This window comes from Giraffa tippelskirchi, chromosome 11, assembly GCF_054371585.1.
Source record: "Giraffa tippelskirchi isolate mGirTip1 chromosome 11, T2T-mGirTip1v1.2.pri, whole genome shotgun sequence".
Lineage (NCBI taxonomy): Eukaryota > Metazoa > Chordata > Mammalia > Artiodactyla > Giraffidae > Giraffa > Giraffa tippelskirchi.
In genome coordinates, this window is record NC_137285.1 from 142256475 (window position 1) to 142275457 (window position 18983).

At 39.8% G+C, this 18983-nt stretch overlaps 1 protein-coding gene across 2 annotated transcripts in view; it reads right to left on the bottom strand.

Moving 5' to 3' along the window:
• Positions 1–18493, bottom strand: part of LRRC4C (leucine rich repeat containing 4C) — a 1846189-nt gene extending 1827696 nt beyond the window's left edge. For both annotated transcript variants that reach the window (XR_014069617.1, XR_014069616.1), the window contains exon 1: positions 18444–18493. The gene's annotated coding sequence lies outside the window, so the exon portion shown is untranslated. The remainder of the gene's footprint in view (positions 1–18443) is intronic.
• Between the last annotated feature and the right edge of the window lie 490 nt (positions 18494–18983).

The following is an 18983-nucleotide window of genomic DNA, read 5'->3' on the forward strand; positions in this document are numbered from 1 at the left end:
GATTCTCAGAGAGGTTAAGTAATTAGAGCTACAAGGTCAAGAAGTTAGTTTGCAGGGATGCTGGAATTAAAATTCAAGTCTGCATGCAGCAGTGCCCATGGTCTTCCTGCTGTTTTATAAAGACTCAAAGTTTTCTTTATATACAACGCACTTTGACTCTCATCCATTTATGTAAATGACAGTATGGGTCATTACTGATGCAATCATTATTTATAATGTGTATTGACATTAACCTTTCTGAACACTGAAATGGAAGTGCTATTTTCATTCACTGATGGAGCTGGTCCTATTAAACATTATAACCTCTCATTGTAATTTTCTTAGAAAGCGTTTTCAGGGGATGGAAAGGAAAAGAGATTGACATTTGTGAGTACTTACTCTGAGCCAAGCACTTAACAGTTATTATCTTATTTAAATATTATAATAACTTTGGGGAAGAATATTATTTTCCTTTTCTAACAGATAAAGAAGTTGAAGCTCAGATTAAGAAAAAAGCCACAGGTTCCTGAGATTCAGAAGCCCCTGCTTTATGGTACTTCACAGTTTTCCATGGCCAGTTCCCAAATCGGGCTCTGGTTTGTCTGTTTCTTTGAACTTTCAGCTGGAATGTTGTTTTTATTTTAGGGCATCTCCAAAAGTTCATAAATACACATTGACATCAGTGATTAAAATATACATTGTCCAGGCAATGATTAAGTCATTTTCAAGATTGACACCATAGGTGTCTGACTTATGCTTTTAAAGAGCACAATAATATATAATTCCAGTAATTCCCGATTACTGTAGGCTCTCAGCATGCATTTGATTATTGAGTGACTCTAATTTTTATTAATGAACAACAGCCAGCATTTGCTGAGTACTTATGCCTGGCCACCATGTTGAATCCGTTTGACAGTAAATAGTGCCAGTTCCTTCATTTTTTCCCTTAAATGATTTTTCCCTCTAAGGATACTTACCTTCAGCCATTTAAAATTTTCTTGAGTTGAAGAATACATATCCTTTGACACACATATCTAAATCTTTGTAATTTTGGAGAAAGAACATGATTTGCTATGCCATATATGTGTCATAAGCTAAATGGATAGTTCAGGGGCACACATTTGTCTGGAGACAAACTCTTGCTCTAAACAACAGTTTAAAATGTTTCCATGAGCCCCTATTGAAAGTGATACGCTATGCAAGCGGTTTCTTTGTAGTCAGCTGTAGAAATAGCTCACCTATTTAGACATAAATGAGTGGTGAAGACAAGGTGAAGAGTTCCCCAAATCCCTATGCTGAGTTGCTTGTTCTGTCCTTTGTACTGCCACAGCACCTTTTTCTTACTTCTGAAATAGCACTCACAAACTTGTATTTATTAGTTTACATACACGTCATCTGCGACATTTGATCATTACCTTTTCAAGGTCATGGACCAAGTCTTACTCCTCATTATATCTCTAGTACCTAGCACAGTGCCATAGACATAATCAGAGCTCAACAGATATTTCTTGAGTAATCAATTTAACAGAAGAATAAAGGTCTCCATTTTCTTCAGATATATTAGGATTTCTGGGAACTGATGTTACGTGCTTCCTGGATTCCCCTTCAACGTTTTGCCCTAGCTCCCAGCAATACTGTCAGCAGCCTTCAACTATCGGCACCTTCAGAACTGTCTCAGCTGCAAAGAGCTACTTAGCTCAAGGTCATACCCTTTCCCAAGGTGGGTCATGGCAATGATGAATTAACATGGGACTATTAAAGTGTGACCTCCTCAGCCAAACACGGAAAAATGTTGAGGTGCCATTCAAGCTCCAAAGGTCTTGAGGTTTGTTGAAGAGTGCCATTGGACCAACGTACCAAAATAACGTATCCCTCCGCCCAATCCTACTTCTTTCCACTTTCATGAGTGCTGAAACTAAGGATACTCCTTAATAAACATACTGCAAGCGAATCAGTGTCTTAGAATCCATTTTCCAAGGCACTCAACCAGCAACAAGTTTTAAAAACACATTTAGGGCTTCCCTGGTGGCTCAGAGGTAAAGAACCCACCTGCCAATGCAGGAGATCCCTGGTCCCGAAAGAGCCCACATACCACGGACCGACTAAGTCCATGTGCCACAACTATTGAGCCTGTTCTAGAACCCAGGAACCACAACCACTGAGCCCAGGTGCTGCAGCTACTGAAGCCCACACGGCCTAGAACCCGTGCTCAGCAACAAGAGCAGCCCCCGCAATGAGAAGTCCGCACACAGCAACTAGAGCATAGTCCCCGCTCACTACAACTAGAGAAAAGCCCCTAGCAATGAAGACAAAAAAATTAATTGATTAAATTAAAAAACCCACACTTAGACAAAAGTTGTGAGAATCTGCTTTAGGGTCTTACTACTTCCATCCTTACTCTTCCAATGGGAATGTATGCTGATTTATAGATCAAACGAAAGGAACTATATTAAGTCATTTCACCTACATGATCTGATATAATTCTTACTTTAACTCTGAAAGCTAGGGACTTTTGTTTTCATTCTAAACTTTACATTTATGTAACTCAAAGAGTCTCACAAAAATGGCCACCATCTTAAAGCTCATCTGAAGCTAGTAGTTAAATTTTCCTTATCCCCAAGTAATGTGATAAAGGCCACAGCTAAATTGAAAGTATGAGAGATTTTATTTCATCCTTCACACATGCCAGGAGTCCAAGGACTTGCTTAATATGTCACTTTTAATAGGTGCTCATTGAAATGTTCCAGAGAAGTAATCTTCTCCATTCACTGCCTTTTATATTTTCCTTAAAAAATAAAATAAAAGGTTAGAGAGGAGAGAGCTACATTTTTTTATATAAATTCTGATCCTTTTTTTTTTTTCAGTGATCTTAGGTTGTGTTCCCTAGAAGTAGAGTTTGAAGTGAGAACATCTTATTCAAGAGATTTATTAAAAGAGGAAAATGAGGAGTTCAGTTCAGTTGCTCAGTCGTGTCCGACTCTTTGTGACCCCATGGACTGCAGCACGCCAGGCCTCCCTGTCCATCATAAACTCTCGGAGCTTACCCAAACTCATGTCCATTGAGTCAGTGATGCCATCCAACCATCTCATCCTCTGTCTTTCCCTTCTCCTCCTGCCTTCAATCATTCCCAGCATCAGGGACTTTTCAAATGAGTCAGCTCTTTGCATCAGGTGGCCAAAGTATTGGAGTTTCAGCTTCAACATCAGTCCTTCCAATGAACATTCAGGACTGATCTCCTTTAGGATGGACTAGTTGGATCTCCTTGCAGTCCAAGGGACTCTCAAGAGTCTTCTCCAACACCATAGTTCAAAATGAGGAGAAGGGGAGTGAATAAATCAGGATGGAGAGATGAAAAATACTAATCCAGACTATGTTTTCAGCTGAAGACTACTTTCAGTCTGACCTCAGTATCTGGACAATTAATGCACCATAGTTAGTCCCTCTTTGAGCCAAGAGGGCAGCATTGTGTACCACTATGTAACCAGACATTAGAGATAGACTGCTTCTCCAAGGTATAACCAACCAGTTACCAACTGGTAGACAGAGAAAGAAATACCTATGTGCCATTAACTCATAGCAGCTGGGGGCGGGGGCAGGGGGCGGGAATGAGTGCACCAGCCCAGAACAGTGGACCAGTGAGGGGCGCCAGAGTACACACCACGTCTGGTATTTTTAACAGTCTACAACCTCCTTTCCCAGCATCAGGGTCTTTTCCAATGAGTCGGCTCTTCATATCAGGTGGAAAAGACCCTGATGCTGGGAAAGAGTGAAGGCAAAAGGAGAAGAGGGTGGTAGAGGATGACATGCTGGATAGCATCACCAACTCGACGGACATGAACTTGAGCAAACTCCGGGAGATAGTGGAAGACAGGGATGCCTGGCATGCTGCAGTCCGTGGGGTAGCAGAGTCAGACACAACTTAGCAACTGAACAACATCAACAACCTACTTTATTCAATGAGCATTTATTGAGCATCAACCAAGTCCTGGGTTTATTCTAGATACTAGAAATACAGAAGTGAATAAGCAAACAGAAAAATCATGTCCTGTTAGACCTAATATTCTAGGAGAGGGAGACAAGTAATAAACAAGTAAAGGTTTATTTAATATGTCAGGTTGTTAAGGAATATGGAGAAAAATAGAGAAAGGGGTGCTGCAATTCTAGATTCTGAGATTATCCTTAGTCAAGGAAAGCTTCATCAAGGAGATAATGTTGAAACAAGGATCTACCTAGAGGAGGTGAGTGAACAAGTAGGCAAATATTCTGAGGAAGAATCTTCTAGCAGAAAGAATTGCAGGTGCAAAGTCCTCAAGGTGGGAATGCTGGTCATTTGCAGAAAGAACACGGATGCCAGTGTGACTGGAATAGAAAGATCAATGGGGAGAGTAAATGAGATGGGATCTTAGAGAAGTAGCAAGGCCAGTAGGATCTTACAGGTCATTGGAAGAACTTGACTTTACTTTGAATGAGGTAGAAAACCACTGGCAGGATTCTCAGCACAGTGACATCATCTGCCTCCCATCCTGAAAGGAATACTTTACCTGCAGTTTTAGGAAAAGTGGGTGGACAGAGAGAGAACAGACACACCAGTCAGAAGGCTATTAAATCATCTAGGAGGGAGTGGTCCATGGCTAAGATCAGGATTAGAGCAGCATAGAGCAGTGAGATTTTTTTCAGATTCTCAATATATTTGGAAAATACAGCCAACATGACTTGTTTATAGATTGAATATGTGGAATGGAGAGAAAAAAAAAAGAGTTGAATAAGAGTCTAAACTGCAACACTCATAGTGATTGATCAGCAGCATTGGTCTTGTTTTCAGACTGATGGTCAAGTTTATTGGATACAACATTTCATTAAGCATCACATTTACTTAGCTTTAAGAAAGGATGCAGGGTAAGAATCAATGTAGAATTCATGACAGTGGATTACAGAGATCTACTGACTCACATAGCAACTTCTGAAACCCTTAAATCACTTTGCATTCTGCATGCACAAGTTCTTAAGAGAAGAAGCTGAGGGGTACAGGTTGATGTCAGCTCAGGGAAACCATCAGCTTTGTGGTCCCTTCAGCTTTTATATTTTGTGTTCATTTCCTGGTGCAGGTGTATCTCTTAAATATTGGTTAGTCATTACTTGATAAACAATTTCAATAATGAGGTACAGGTGCTTGGTCCTATATATAATAACATTGGCCAGAATCTCACTCAGTTTGGATCTGTTATACTCCCATAAATTTCATGAGTTACTGTAGTAGGGGAAGATTTGATCAAGATTTGAATCATCAATTGTCCCTGAGAATAAAAGACGGCACTAATCAACCACTGGCACTTTCCTTCCATGAATGATTTGGCCTCAGCACCCAGAAGGAAGGTTTTGCCATCCTGTGGGAACAGTGGCTTTGGAAAGCATAGGAGGAAGAATATTAGGAGTTCAGTTTTGCACACATTAAATTTGAGATGTATTTTCTATATCCAAGTGGAGAAGATGAGTAGGAAATTTGAAATAAGAATCTGAATTTCCTAAGAGGAGGTTGGGATAAACATATATATTTGAGGGTTAACACCAGATAAATGGGTTTCCTTGGTGACTCAGATGGTAAGAATCTGCGTGCAATGTAGGAGATGCAAGTTTGATCCCCGGGTTGGGTAGATCCCTTAGAGAAGGGAATGGCAACACACTCCAGTATTCTTGCCTGGATATTTAAAGCCATGAGTCTAGATGAGAACAATGAGATTCAAAGAGCTTTGTACAGATATCTATATAGATAAAGTCTAAGAGTTGAATATTTTGGTTGTTGAGGCAATAAAACAAGATAAGCAAAGGACACTGAGATCAAAAGCTCACTAAAATAAGAGAGAAATCAAGACTCTCCCATGCTCTATAAATCAAGGAAGGAAAGATTGAAAAATTAAGGACATAGCAATCAGCTGCAAATTCTGAAAACCAGATGACTGGAATCAGGGCTTAGGTTTAGTCACAAGAAGGACAGTGCCGATGTTTACAAATGCAGTTTTGTGAGGTGGTGTGGAAAAACTGATTAGAGATGATTTAAGAGAGAATAAAAGAAAAAAAGGAATTAGAAACAGTAGGTAGAGATAAGCAGGATCAGAGAATTATAGCAATAGATGGAGAGATAGTAATCAAATAAAAAAATTTTAGTAGTTATTTTTATTTATTTTATTTAGTGGCACTGGCTCTTAGTTGCCACTTGTGGGATCTAGTTTCTTGACCAGGAATCAAAACTGGGCCTCCTGCATTGGGAGCAGAGTTTTAGCCATGAGAAAACCAGGGAAGTTCCTCAAATGAGGTTTTTGTTGTTGCTGCTGTTGTTTAAGAAGACAGATATTGCAGGCTTGGGAGAACAATCTGCTGGATAAGGAAATTTAACAGTGAAGGAGAGAAGGAGAATTACTGGGATGATGTTCTTTAATGGGTTGGAGAGGATGGGACCATTGCACAGGTGGAGATGCTGACCCAGAGAAGAGTGCATGCAGTTCTTCCACATTAACAGGAGAGGAAGAAATACATGGGCAAAGACGCCAGTTAGTGGGTGGAAATTCTTTTCTCAGTATCTGTTTTCTCAGTGAAATGGAACACAAGGCAGGTGTCTGAGATGGAGCAGAGAAGAGGAGGTGCGGGATGTTTAAGGAAAGAAGAGAAGAGGTGAACAAGGTTCGTGGGAGAGTGACCGAATAGAGAAGTGTAGTTACGCTTGCCGGGCAGAAGAGAGAGTCCATTGAGGATAGTGGCCAAGGGTTTACAGTGAGACAGAAAAGGATGGTCGTGTTTTTCTCCAGCTATGTGAAGTTGTGGTGTTTAGTCCAGCTATGGGAAGAGAGTTAGAGATAATCAAGGTTAGAATTTTGTCAGGTGAGTATATAAAGTGAGACATGAGCAAGATAATTGAGGGCGTGTGCAAAAGGACTGATTGCAGTGATGGTCCATGACATCCAAACTGTTCAAGGATCAAAACAAGGACACAGAAGGTAGGGGAAATGAAGGTCATTAAAAATGAGAAGAAAATCAGAAGCCTGAGGGTCCTGGTAAAGCAGAAAATTTCTTAGTCAAGTGCTCCAAGGAGTAACTTAGAAATGTGAGAGGCGATGGTCTAATTGCGGGATGCCTACAATTTAGGCTACAGAGAGACTGCCTTTACAGGTCACACACTGACCTAGGATATGACTTTGACAGTAAGTGCTTAATGTAGTGGAGGAATTGAATCAGGGATAGTTAAGAATTTACAGCCCAATATAATGGAATGCCTGTAATGCAGGAGCCCTGGGTTCAATTCCTGGTTCGGGAAGATCCCCTGGAGAAGGAAATGGCAATCCACTCCAGTATTCTTGCCTGGAAAATCCCATGGACAGAGGAGCCTGGCAGGCTACAGTCCATGGGGTCGCAAGAGCTGGACACTACTTAGCGACTAAACCAGCACCACCATAATGGAATGCTCATCCTGACGGACATTCAAATCACTAACAGTTATGATGATACACTGTGGGAGAATGAAACAGTGAACCAAGTGCTACAGTATTCAAAGAGTTAAAGAGTCACCCAAGAGAGTGGAGGCGAGGACAACAAGGCCGGGTAGTAGGACTGTGTGGAAAGGTGGGAGGAAGAATTGCCTGGAAACAGCAGTTGGGAGCAGAGGTTACATACTGCTGGTCCAGCCCAGAGGTGGGCTGCAGGGTATGCTGTGTCACATGGGAGCAAGCATATTACAGATTTAATGATCCAGAGACCACCTCATTCACAAGCAATTCCAAATTCTGGCAGAAAGAGTCATATTTGTGTGGTTTATGTTTGGTGATCACTCTTGATCCACAGAGCTGTCACCAAGAGGCAGTCTCAGAGGACTAACGTGGTTGCCAGTGGCTTCTTTTCTTACCTTATAAACAGAGACCAAACATTTAAGCATATTTCCTAGCTTCTTCCTACCACGGAAGAGTTGCCTCCTAATAGATCATTAACCTTTCCATTACAGCCACACACACCCCTTTTTCTTTTCCTTTTCAAAATTCAGAACCAGCAATTTTCTATCTAGGAAGAGCTGCATCAATGGTCAGTCAATGGTCCAACAGTTGAGTTCCAGCTGAACATCATAATACACCATTCATAATTACACCACTATTCCACAACTAGAAACTTCTCATCTTGAAATGAGCTCAGAAAGAAGCTGCAGCAACTTACCTGGCACTGCCACTGTTTATTGTTGTGCACGCAGCCCCGCTTGGCACAGGACATCTTGATTTGTATTAACATCCTAATGCACTAATCTTCCTAATATACCTTATATTTATGTATGACATAAATCAAATCCTGCTCAGAACTAAGCTGTTGCTGCCTTTTTTTTTCTCCTACTCTCCTGCTGGGTGTATTTATGTTATGCTGTGTTGTGTTGCTACCCTCGCTGCAAATTTATCTGAGCTCCGACTTTTACTGCTGATTTAGCAAACATTTTATATTCTGCAATGAACTGTAAACTTTTTTTTTCTGACAGATCCATTATGACAAGTGTTATAAACTCTTCACTGCAGACTGTATCTCTTCTATTGAGCTGCTCTTTATATCAATTTTACTATGCCCAGAAAATGAGCTGGTAATATTGCACCTGTCTGAGCTCAGCCAGGACAGTCAGTGAGCCCTGCAACAGACAGCATCTATATACTTAGTTTTATTACATCTGTTTCTCATTTATACAGTAGTTAGTGGGAATCAAGTTTTAAGAGTAGTCAAATGAGCTGGAACTACCTGTAAGCTCCCATTTCTTTCCATTTAAAAGTTTGTATATAAACATACACAATGTTTTTAAGTAGCTTATAAATTTTTCCATTTCCTATCAGGACTAAAATGTCATAAGGTATCTACATTAAATTCAAGTTACATCTGAGAATACACATTGATCCCAAAGAAGAACCTTCATTCTGCTAAGTCATGCCCATAATTTGCTTACCTTCTGTGATGGTGGTGGGAGGTGTCTTTCATTTACCAGTAGCTTTCAATGGATAAGAGTATCAGAGTTCTATTCCCCCAAAAATGACGAGGAAATAAGAAAGGGAACTCAAGTGTTGTGGGCTGAAATGTGTCCTCTCAAATGTCATATATTGGAGTCTTAATTTCCCAGTATCTCTGAATGCCACTCTACTTAGAGGTAGGATCTTTAAGGAGGTAATGAAGTTAAAAAGAGATCATTAGTGTCAGTCCTAATTCAATATGGAGGAGAAAACTAGAACATGTACCTAAACACAAAGGAAAGACTGTTGGAGACAGAGGGAGAAGACATCCATCTCAAGTCACAGAGATTGGGCCCAGAAAAAACCAACGCTACTGACCTTTTGATCTCAGACTTCTAGCCTCCAGAACTGTGAGAAGATAAATTTCTGCTGTTTAATCTACCCAATATGTGGTACATTTCTATGGTAGCCCTAGAAGATTAATATACCATATTTGATATTTCTAATCTTCACGGAAATTTTCACACATTATTTTATCTAACTTCCACAATAATCCTGAGATGTATCTAAACCTTCATTTTTAAGGATGAAGAAACAAACTCAGACTAAGAGAGGTTAGTCAATTTACTCTAAGTCACAGCTAGATGTTAAAAAGCTGCGGGTAAAATCCACATTGTATGTGCCTGAATGCTCAGTCACTCAGTCGTGTCCAACGCTTTGTGACCCCACCAATTGTAGCCCGACAGGCTCTTCTGTCCGGGGAATTTTTTAGGCAAGAATACTGGAGTGGGTTGCCACTTAATCCTCCAGGGGATCTTCCTGACCCAGCAATCAAACCCGTGTCTTCTGCATTGCAGGCGGGTTCTTTACCACGGAGCCACCAGGGAAAATCCACTTTGTTCTGACTCAAATTCATGTTCTTTTCCCTTTACATGTTGTCTATGTGTTTAGCTCTCCAGTTAAGTTTCATTAATAAGACTGAAAGGAATGCCATGTCTGGGCTATATGCAGATCTTTGAAGAAGTTTTCCACCTGTAGTTGTCTCCAATTCTTGCTAAATAAGTGAAATTTTCAAGTCTAAGAACAACTCATTCACACCAGACCTAATTACTGACATTCATGGAATTGCCTCTAAGAAAGAAGAGTAACTAGTATTTTATTTGAAAAAGGAATTTTGGTTCATAATACCACATATCTTGAGAATACTTTGAGAGTTTGTTTCACTTTTCATTCATTAAATTAAAATTGAACAAATAGCTGTTGATGGCTTCCTGCATTTTGGCCACTGTGTGTGCACAGAAGATGAAAAGTGGATATGACAGACTTAGTCCCTGCCCTCACACAGATTTCATTATAACAGTCACACTGAATTTGGTGGGTTTGCCTGTTTGGTTTGCTTTTGTTTTTAAACATGTCTCTCCTCTGTCTAAATGGAAAGCCCCGAGGTCATGAACTGTGTGTTGTTTGCCTTTGTGGCTCCAGTGCCTGGCAAAGTGCCTGGCACATATTAAGACCTCAATAAATATGTTTAAATTAAATTGGGATTCCAAATGTATAGCTGATGAAGATGAATGAATATCCTGTTACTTGACAGGAGTTCAAGTGACATTCTGAAAACTACTGATGGCAGCTCAGACTTTGTGCATCACACACAAACACCAACTATTCAAATGGTTCATAAACCTGCACTAATGTGAAAAGGTGATCTTAAACCCCAGATCACTAATAGTTGGCTTCTCTTTCCTACTTCCTCTGCTCCTATTTTTATACCATAATGTGGTTTTTATAATGTTTTTACTTTAATTTAAGAACAAGAATTATAGAAATTATGAAACACACTAAATATAAGCTGATTCATCTTGTGCCATAACCTAGATATAACCACTGTTACATTTTTTAAAAATTACCCTTCTGGTTTCCTATGCCTATAGTTATCCTAAATATATTCTTTTACGTATGGGCATCAAACTGTACAGGGACTTCTACAACACGCTGGGCTGGGCTGGGCTGGGCTTAGTCGCTCAGGCATGTCCGATTCTTTGCAACCCCACGGATGGCAGCCCGCCAGGCTCCTCTGTCCATGGGGACTCTCCAGGTAAGAGTATTGGTGTAGGTTGCACTAAGATCTCCCTTTGCAGCTATGAATCTGTATCACTTCTTCAATGGAGGTTTCCTCCTGGTTTCTGTCACTATCAACTGATTCTCCCTGTTTTGTACCATAGGACTTGGTGCATTACTTGTTTACAGGCCTTATCACGTGTTACTGTAACTAGTCTCTTACCTGCCTTCCTCACTGAATAGACTGTGAGATTTCAGTGACAAGGATAATGGTTGATTCACCATAGTAACCACAGCACAATTTTAAACACCCAGTAAATAGCTAATAAATCTCTGTGGAATGAATGTGTGTGATGAATGAATGTTCTTAATGACCTATTTTATTCCATTTTTTGCTAAGGGTCTCAGCAACGAGACTAAGCATAAATACTAAGATTTACCATCATTGGAAAAAATCTTGGCCTTTTTTAGAATCTGAAATGACAGCTTTGTCAGCAGCAGCTTTTTTATGCTTCCAGAAAAGTAGTACTCATGTGGCAATGTAGTACAAAAAAACATGAACCTCTCCTAGAGAGGTTTAAGAATATTAAATCACCGGTTTTGATTTAGTCTATATAGTCAAGGACATGGGTGAAGAATAAATTATTTCCCAAATGACAAATGCTGGGAGTCGAAAGTAGCTGCAAGTTTAGAGGAATTACAAAGTCTTACATGGATTGAGAATGAAGGAGTAGCATCACAGTTAGGGCCATATACATCGGTTGTGGCATTTATGGATGATGGCAGGCCTGCTGTGAAATATCAAACATGGATTAAGGTATTATTAGTCTTTTGTTAAACCTAAGACAACATTTGCTACCTTTCAGTTGCTTACTTATTCGATACTATTTATTGAGAATGTCTGTGCTTATTGTGCTTTGTACTGAGACTACATTGATGAATGACTCTAGATTCTTCATATCTGTGGAAGAGAAGCAAGTGAGCTTAATTATCATACAGTCTGAGGGGAACCTCTTAGAGGAAGTTTACGGTGCAGTAGGAACACAGGCAATGTGTGTGCAAGTAAATAAAAATTGGGTGAAACAAAGAGTATTTGTCTAAATAAGTAACTTCTTAGTTGTGGTGTTGTATATAAAAGCTTGGGAGTCTCCACTCCATCTTAACAAGTGAAAAGCTGAAGAGACTGAAAATCAACAACTCTTCTGGGATCTTTAAGAGAGGGAGGGACTTCCCTGGAAGTCCAGGATTGAGACTCCATGCTTTCACTGAAGGGGTCATGAGTTCGATCCCTGGTCAGGGAACTAATAAGATCCCTTATGCTGCATGGCGTGGCCAAAAAAAAAAAGAGTGAAAGAGAGGGAAGGATACAGGGAAAATATCTGCCCCCTGAAACCAGAGCGGCAGGTGACTACAGGAAGTCATGGCTTCCTGGAGCACAGACTTAGAAGCAGAGACCACCATGAGAAACCAGAATTGAAAGTGATGAACTGGTAGATGCTCAGTGGTGGATAACTAAGAGAGTTAAAAACCAGGGGGACACAGTCACAAGGACTGTGAGATTGTGAGATTTACCTTCAGGAGCTCAACCACATTCTCACAGTAAATATCTGAGAAAAGTTCCCTCAGGCTTCTGGCAGGAGGAGGGAAAAGCAAACATTTTGCAATATGCAACATTAACAGAGAAAGTACTCTGTTCTTTTAACAAGGCTTGTTCCAAGGGAACACTAGTTAACCAGAGACTAATCCGCTGGGGTATTATCAGAGCCTAACTTACCTGAGGGAAGGGAAATACCCAACTCCAGCTCCTCTAGCCTTCCTATTCTACCCATGTGGGGAGAGAAACACTGAAACTCCTGTGAAATCCACTGTTCATAAGGGCATAAGGTCCCTTAAAGACTGAGTCCTAATCACAGGAATGCAGAATGCTCCACCTGCCCCCGCTCCCACCCCACTACATCTCACCAACACATTACTGAAGGACTATATATGGCAACTCCTTTTACCCTGCTCTTCAGGACAAAAATTGCAAGGCATACCAAAATAGGCAACTTCTGAGAAAGAAAATAAAGAATAAAGAGACGTTAACCAATGAAAAGGGAGAAGCATGGTTCAAACACAGATAAGAATGCTTTAGGGAGAGGGCGGACTATATTCAAAGACCCCAACGTAGGAAGGAGCATGGTAAGTTTGAGGAAAACAAAGAAGGACACTGAGTCTAGAGTTAGAAGCAAGGGGAAGAAAAGTGTGAAAAACAAGCAGAGAAAAGCAAGTTCCATATTCTAATTCTTCAAATTGGATTAATAACATCAGAACTTATTTTTAAGAGCACTAGAAAGGCTTCAAAGAGTTTTAATAAGAAGAAAAAAAATTAATTATGCAAGTTAAAATTACCATCCTGCCTACCTTAGGCAGGGTGACTTGTCAAGAATCAGGTCTGGTGATAGACAGGTAGACATTACAAATATCAGAAAAGAGATAACGGTGGCCTAAAACGAGATAGTGTCAAGGAAGAGGTAAATAATAAGGTAAATAATAATAATAAACAATCTCTTCCTTTAAAGAGGTAAATAAGAGGATTTATAACTCTTGCCTGGAAAATCCCATGGACGGAGGAGCCTGGTAGGCTACAGTCCATGGGGTCGATAAGAGTCGGACACGACTGAGCGACTTCACTTTCACTTTTCCCTTTCATGCACTGGAGAAGGAAATGGCAACCCACTCCAGTGTTCTTGCCTGGAGAATCCCAGGGACGAGGGAGCCTGGTGGGCTGCCGTCTATGGGGTCGCACAGAGTCGGACACGACTGAAACAACTTAGCAGCAGCAGCAGCAGCATAAACAAAATCAGCAAGACTTGGTGCATGATTAGAAGTTGGTATTTCAAGAGGAAGACACATGACCTTTAGGTTACCTATTTGACCAACGAGATGAATTAAAATAACATCAACTGAGATGGGAGAATGAGAAGCAGGTCTGAAGAAGGTAGATTATAACTTGAATGTTACAGGCTGAATTTCTGTAGTTTGTGGAACATTTAATGGGATATGCCCTTCAGGCAGTTAGATATACATGTTTAAAGCTTATAACCACATATAGTAATTAAAATCATATATGATGATAAGATAATCCAAGGAAAGAATATAGAATGAAATGAACAATTGACATTGTTTCAGATATCTACCTGATTCTCCAAGTTCCCCTGATGTTTTTGATTGTGGGGGGAAAAAAAAGTTATAATCTGAATTGGCACTGTATTCCAAACTCATGGCTCCTCCTTGGCCCATGGCCTCTGGATTACTCCTCATATCTAGTCTCATTCTCAGGTCTACTAACTATCAACAAACTTCAGCATTTTTTTTTTTTTTTTCTACTTCACATGCAATCCCCATGCGGCTACAGCAAACCATAACATCTGTGCTGGCATCCGATATCTTTTTTCTGAATTTATTTATTTATTTTTGGCTGCCCTGGGTCTCTGTTGCCGCATACGGGCTTTCTCTAGTTGCGCCGATCTGGGACTACTCTTCATTGAGATGTGTGGACTTATTGCAATGGCGTCTCTTGCCGCAGAGCTCGGGCCCTAGGTGCACAGGCTTCAGTAGTTGCAGCACTTGGGCTCAGCAGTTGTGGCACCCAGACTTAGCTGCTTCATAGCATGTGGGATCTTTCCAGACCAGGGATTGAACCAGTATCCCCTGCATTGGTATTCTTAACCACTGGATCACCAGGGAAGTCCTGATATCCAGTATCTTCAATGTACCCTTGAATTAGGGTGACTAGCCGTGGAAAATAGGTGGACACTTTCAGCGAAGAGAAGAGATTTGACTCGCAGAGTTTTTGGTAATTTCTTAGCCCTAAAGTAACTGTTTGTACCATGGGCAATAAGATCCTCTTCACTATTGAATTTTTTAGGCACTCTTAAAAATTGCATTTCTGACCTCTTATCAACACGCATTAGTGTTGAGAATTCACATCAACTTGAAACAATCTCTTCCTTTAATTTTATGCCAACACATACTTTACAATTCATTGTGGCTTCTCTAGATATTCATTAATATCATTATGCTTTTTGCCTTCTCTACTTAAATATAGATCAAAATCATTCAAGATTATTTACAAAATTTACTTTTCTCTTTTTCCATTTTATTTCAAAGTCATCTTATCAGTTTGTATGATTTCCTTCTCTTCCATCACCAATCTTTGGTCATGTACCAAGTCCTGTTAATTTTTCCAAGGAAACCCTGACTCACCTCCATTTCTTTATCTTCTGCTTCCTTGACATTATCTCTCTCTAGCCATCACCTTATCTTCTCACCACAGTACCCGCTAGGTATGTCAGTGAGGCATAGGAAGCAAGCCACTCCCAAATCCATATATAGTCAATTTAAAACAGTTACATTTTAGTCCTTTCTTTTTCAAATGCATTACTTAATTAATGAGTTAATATAATTCAAAATAAGTTAAATTTTTAGACTTTTCAATTGCCAATTGTTTTATATTTTTAAGGGAAATTATTTTACTAACAATATGTATCACACAACACAAATAGCTCAGAAGTGCATTATGAGTAATTATATCCTAAGATAATTTATACTCTGGCATAAACAGTCTCTTGCTGCATTAAAGCCCCTTAGGAAATGATACTATTGTAATATCAATTCCATTTCATAAAGCTCTAGTAGATGTCATTGAGATTATAGCCAACACTCTTCTTGTTAAACAGTAAGTCATATTAATGTGTGTATAAAGCATGTTTTGACAAGGCAGTATAATATTATTATTATTTATTATGTCCAAGGCACCTCTCAGCCTGTAGGAAATTAGCTTTAATATCACATTATAGCTCCTCTAGCTTCTGCTTTAATGGGCTTCAGACAACAGCCTGTTTGCACTCCTTTAAGATGGCTTAGAGTCTAACTGCTCCTGCTGAGCTGGTCTCTATGAACTGTGAAGTTTTTAATCTGATCTCTGCACAGCCCCAAGCATTTAATTTGTAGTTCAGGAATTAGTAGAGGTCTGCTGTGCAGATCAGCAAGGGTAAAACTGTTAAGCTTTGTCGATACACATTGCAGGAAGCTGAGTAGGGAAGAGCAAACCAGTACACTGGGGGACCCTGTACACTAAGACCTGAACGACTGAGTCTTGAGTTTGAACTCGTCCTGCACTGCCCTGAGGCACAGCCCCATGCTCTCTTCACAAAGGAGCCTAAAATAGGGAGTTAGTGCAAGGACAGCTTGATTTCCTGCAGCTCAGGAAAAGAACAGGGCAGTTCAAACCAAAAGAAAACAACCAGACAACCAATCAACCCACCAAACACCTAATAGTTACCCAAGTGTGCGAGCTAGAAACTTTATCATCATAAAATGAACACACATACACAATTGTTGCTGGTGCTTATCTTTTGATGCAGAAAGAAAGGTCAAATCATCTACCCTGAAGATAGCGGCATCAACACAACACAACAGCCATTGTATTCATGATGCTCCACCTAATATCCCTTCCTACATCTCCCAGTTATTTAAATCCTACACACCACTGGCTCAGACTACATATATCCATGCTTACACCTTCTCAGGGCTTTCTTGGCTAGTCTAAAATTAAACCACACTCATTTCTCATTTATTTCACATTTATATATATATATTAGATAAATTTTATGTAAATTTAATTTAGCTATTATTTTACATATATACCAACACACATGAGACTAATTCAAAACAAACAATATGGTATGTGACACTGGTTATAACTACACTGCATCACTTCATTATTTTGAATTATCTCATGTATGTTGGTTCTTCCTCCACATTTGGATTATAATTTCATAAAGAGTGGATACCTTCTCCAAGGTTCAGGTGTTCTGGATCTTAGCCCTCGTTTTGATGCCAACTTGCTTTGAGACTTGGTCAAGGCTGCCACAAAATTACACGGAAAATTCATATAACTATATAAAAAGGTTTGTTCTTATTACTTGGAACCTTCATTTCTTACCTTCATAAAGATACTGTTGGAGTAGATGGATCTTTTTTTTTTTTTACAACTCACATTTTTATTTGCTTTTTGCTTTTTTTATTTCTCATATTTTCCACAGAAGTTCATATAATGCTGGATGTATTGTAATTATTCAATAAATGAATTTTATTCACGTGGCTGGCTGGCTGGATATATGGCTCACTGAGTGGCTATCTGGATGGATGGGTGAACGGATGGATAAATAAATGCAATGTGCTCAGACACTCAGTCATGTCCGACTCTTTTCGACCCCATGGACTGTTAGCCCGCCAGGCTCCTCTGTCCTTGGGATTTTCCAAGCAAGAATACTGGAGTGGGTTGCCACGCCCTCCTCCAGGGGATCTTCCCACCCCAGGGATTGAACCCAGGTCTCCCACATTGCAGGCAGATTCTTTGCTGTCTAAGTCACTGGGAAAGCCCAATAAGTGGAATAAGAGAAGGATATTTTTATGAATTGGCTGTTTGGAAGAATTCCATTTCCTCTTGGTATCCAGCAGAAGGCACAGACTGATTTATAGCTGAGTGCTTGCTTTACCCAACACAGACTGTTGTGAGTAGAAGTCTGAGACCCTTCTCTCCTGGAGACATCACAGGACGGAAACTATCTGCCTAAGAAATAACTTCTCTCTGATTTATTTCCCTGGAGTACTAATCCCCAAGTGTTTCAAAGGTAGTGCCCAATACTGAAAAATCTTTGGATCCTTAGCCAGGGAATAGAAAAAGAACTATTCCGAGCCATTTATTTTTTCAAAAGGAAAAAGGTGCCCACTTTTCCCCATTCAGCTATTGTAATGAAAATGTCTCCCAGACATCATCAGAGTCGATTGAAACTCATAACCCGCAAGCTCATTTTTCACCTTGTTTCTGGCTGGTCTATTTTTCACTTTGCCTTAGCCTTTTGATAAGTCACATAAAAGAAAGGGTGAGAGAACATCTCTGATGTCAAAGGTTGCTTCTCTCTCTCTCTGGAGCATATCATGTCATGTAGGCAGGTGAGAAATAACTCTATTACTATTGCTTCCAAGAACTAAGAATGACCAAGACTTTCCAAAGGAGCAATTTGCCCTGAACAAGAACATTCCACAGACGGACAGTGCCTACTTGGCCTGTTTACGTTCAAAGCCACATATGCCATTTAATCATATTGCCCAATGAAGAAATAACCAGGTAACCTTATGCAGTTGCTAATTCCTAGACAATATAGTCATTTATATTTTATTAACTGCTTGAAGAACCACAGCTTAATTTTTGAGGAATCTAACTAAGCCTGCATTGGTGCTTTCTATACATACTGGCTGCATTCTTAACTTTTCATATTGAATGGAGTAGTATAAGGTAACAGCAGTAGGGATCACCTAATCATTTCTACATGACTTCATATCCCTTTTCTTATCAGCAATCTCATTTTTCTCTTACTTAGATAGATAAGATAACCTACCTTGTAACTTCCTGTGCTTCCTGTTTACCCACTGACAAGACAAGGTGGACAGGACCAAGTAGAAGACCAAGCTTCCCAATTTAATAGAATCTGTTCCATTCTAGAACAGTATCGGGTTCTGTGGTGGAAGCATTCTTACTTTGAGCATTAAGATGTCTGCACTAATAAGAATCAGAGTCATAGATTCTTAAAGCTAATGTGTCACCAGTAGGAATTAGGATTAATGATACATGGAATGACATCTAATTATGTCCTTTGGTTCCTAGATACATGTACACACACTAGACTGTACACTACACATCTTATATCACACCATTCCCACATTATAAGGCACTATCTCCAAGCTAGAGCTTACTTGAGATTCCCTTGCTATTCTATCATTCTAAAAGTCTATCTCCTTGAGTGATGAGGATAGGATAACATTAGTGATTTCTATAGATATCATTGCTTTATCATTTCTCTGAAAATTGAGTTCACTTTGCATGGGAAACATGACAAGGCATTCAGTAAGTTTCAGTTGGCATTTCAGGCAAAAAAGAA